At 49.9% G+C, this 3,448-nt stretch overlaps 1 pseudogene; it reads right to left on the bottom strand.

The window, feature by feature from the left end:
* Window positions 1-1,860: 1,860 nt before the first annotated feature.
* LOC142449327 (glutathione S-transferase Mu 1 pseudogene) lies at window positions 1,861-2,526 on the bottom strand (annotated as a pseudogene).
* Window positions 2,527-3,448: the final 922 nt, after the last annotated feature.

Here is a 3,448-nt window from a genome sequence, read left to right as displayed (position 1 = left end):
CTGAGAAAGGAGTGGATGTCCTCTTAAAATCACAAAAGGAAGGGCTTCGGCATGTCCCTGCTGATTTATTTCCCTCGAGCTAGTGTCCAAAGTGACTCCCAGCTCCTGGCGCCTCCTCTTGACCGTATGATGATCCTTTGGTCTGATGGGGAGCCCGAGCCCTCGCTCCTTCCTGAGGCCAGAAGACAACCTTGGGAACAACTGTACGCAATCACGTCAGAGGCCCATGCAAAATGGCAGTGGTTGAAACAATTTTTATGATACCAAATCGGTGCATCGGAAAGATAACAGGACATCTCATTGGGACACAAGTTGCGCTCTTTGCTGCGTTTGCGACCTCACGCCCTGTCTTCTCGGCCATCCGTTTGAATGTTTCGTTCTCTTTTCCCTACATTCATTATGCATGGATTGTGATTAAAATACACAATCAAAGCCAGAGCTTTGTGTGTGTGTCTGGGGGGTGGGGTGGGGAGAATTGGGACATATTCTGTTGAGATTGATTGTGAGAACAGAGGAGGGGCATCAATCAGTGAGTGTGTCCAGCTGAGGGTGACAAGAGGTAGTCCTCTGGGAGGTGACACCCCCCCACCCCCCCCATAAAATGCTCAATTCCTTCCCCACCAGCCCAACACCTTGCGGAACATGCACACAGCTCCTCATGGATGGGCTGAAGGAATGAAGGTCCCTGTCACAAACTTCCTTCTGTGGAGGCCACATGGTGAGGAACAAAGAGATCTGGAGGCTGGGCAGAAATGAGCAAAAACTCAGTCTGCTGACACCCCCCCCCCCCCCCCCCCGCACACACACCCACAGACTCCTGCAGGCCCTGCCGGGACACCAGGCACCCACAGGAGGATACCATGAGTGGCAGCAGCTGACTTATTTCGGCATCCAGGTAGCCAAGAGGGCAGCCCCAGCCAGTATGGCTCAGCCCTTCCCTGGGAAGAGGCAGGGCTGAGGCAGGGACCACATGGAGGCGGGACCTGTGCCTCATTCTGGTCACTGAGGGCAGAGCAGGCAGCTCAGGCTGAGCTCTGCAGACAGGGGTTGCTGCATCGGCTCCTCTGAGCAGACATGGCATCAGGGGAAGGGCAGGGTATTGGCTTCCAGCAGGACAAGGAGTGTCTAGGTGGGGTTGGCGGTGCTTGGCTGAAGGAAAGTGGGGGCATAGGAAGTACAGGGTCTGGATCCAGTGGGGTTGGAAAGGGGCTTAATAAGGGCTTGGGGAGGGACATGGGGAGATACAGAAGGGAAGGGAGGTGAGGGCTGGCACTAAGAGAGGCCGGTGCTCTGGGGAGCAGGCACAGGGCTGGCTCCTCTTCTCTTCTGTATTTATAGGCCCTACTCAAAGAGCCTTGTGCTAGTCTGGGTAGACTAGAGAAACAAATTCATAGATACTCATGTGTATAAGAAAGAGCTTCATCGACAAGAGCAATTGAATATTGAGAAAACATCCCAGCTCCATCCAGATCAAGTCCATAAGTCTGATATTAGCCCATATGTCTGATACCAATTCATAAATTCCTCTTCAGAATCACAAAACACATGCAGTGATGCCGAATGCAGGAAGATCAGAGGCCAGTGGGTGGGAAGTCTTGTGCTCTCAGTGGTGTTGTAAGCATCTCAGCGGTGGCAGGGCTCTCCACGTGGCTTCTCCAGCTCAGGGCACTATCGTTGTTCCATGTGTCTTGTCAGTTGCAGTGTAACCCAGAGAGTGGGCCTGAGAGAGAGAGAAGGTGTGTTTCCCACCTCCAAGGGGGAAGCACAGGAGTTCCCAGAATCCTCAGGAGAAGGTCATGCCCACACAGAGGCCTCATTAGCTATATCCTGATTGACAGTGTAGACTCCACCCATACACTTTTAATCCTCAAATTGACACCAGATTATGTAACTGCCACAAGCCTCCTCTATGAAGACAGGATGTGGGAGGAAGTCGCTGGACTTCATATAGGCAGGTATCTTCTTCAGGCCCTCAAAGCACACCATGAAGTCCTTCCGGTTTGGAAACCCATCCAGGCACTTAGGTTCAAAGATGTATGCCAAGGACATCGCGAGAAGGAAATCCACCAAAGTGCTCTTGTCCCCTGCAACCCACAGCTGCTTCACCAGGGACTGTGAGAACAGCTTCATCTTTCCAGAGAGCTCCTGCAGGTCCTGTGGCTCAAAGTCAGGGCTGTAGCACACCCTGGCCAGGCCCAGGCAGGTGTCCATAGCCTGGTTCTGGAAAATGTCCACTCGGATCTTCTTTCTTCTGCCTGGCCGCTCAGGTAGTGCTTGTGGCTGATGGGGTGCAGGGTGGCATTGCTCTGGGTGACCACGAGGGTCCCATGAATTAAGTAGGACACACTGAGAACGCTGAAGCCCTGCCTGAATTTTTCATCCCCACTGGCTCTGTCAGAGTCAGAACCATCTCCCACGATGTATTTCTTTTCCTTATAGTCTGAACCGGGGCGTTCCAGGTGCAGCCGGCAGCCCGATGGCATATTCTAGCTCTCAGATATCCTGGTCCCCCAAGATCATGGGCATGGTACACAAACAGCCTTCTGAGAATAGTCTGCAAAAGCATTCTATGCCCATGTATTTCACAGTCCTTACCTAAGTCAATGGTTTAAGTATATTAAAAATATTTGGGCAACCACAATCACAATCAATATTAAAACAATTTCCTCATCTGTTTGCCCATCATTATTAGCCCCCTCTATTCCTCCCAATCACCCTGCCATAACACTAAGGAACTATTAGTATCATTACTGTTTTTATAGATTTACCTATCCTGAATTTAGTATAAAGAAAATCATAAAAAAACAATAGCAAAACAAAACATAGGTAAACCTCCATCCAAGTGAAAGCAGAAGATAATAGAAACTAGGACAAGTAAAACATGGCTCAATAGGGAAGGCAAATGATAGTATGTTAAATTCAACCTCACTGTGCCTTGTAGTACCAGGAACCCTGGTGGTATTGTGGTTGCACATTGGCCTACTAGCTGCAAGGTCAGCAGTTTGAGACACCAGTCAGTCTGCTGGAGAAAGATGGGGTTTAGAGTGCCGGGAACCCACAGGGTCAGTTGTAACCGTCCTCTAGAGTCACTGTGAGCTAGCATGGACTCAGTGGCACTGTTTGGTTTTAGATCTGCAGGAATCCACTGGTGAATGCACTCTGGTTGAGTGTAAGTCTATTCATATCCCTGGTCAATGGTCCGAGGGAATTCCATGAAAGATTAATCTGTGTAGGGACCTTACAAATGGATTTCGGACTTTTATCCATAGCCTTCTGCAAACTCGGTGCCTAGAATTTAAACTCTAATAGAATGCCCTCTTCTGATCTTGTAATTTATTGTTTGTAATCCTTGGATCATACCGTCTGGTGTGGTCCTTCCATGTGGAATTAGCTGACGCCCCACTTAGATGGGTATCTGTGAAGACAAGCCTTCAACGAGACCCGAGTC

Source organism: Tenrec ecaudatus, chromosome 5 (assembly GCF_050624435.1).
Source record: "Tenrec ecaudatus isolate mTenEca1 chromosome 5, mTenEca1.hap1, whole genome shotgun sequence".
Classification (NCBI taxonomy): domain Eukaryota; kingdom Metazoa; phylum Chordata; class Mammalia; order Afrosoricida; family Tenrecidae; genus Tenrec; species Tenrec ecaudatus.
Note: the sequence above shows the minus strand (reverse complement) of the source record. Positions and strands in the feature narration are given on the sequence as shown.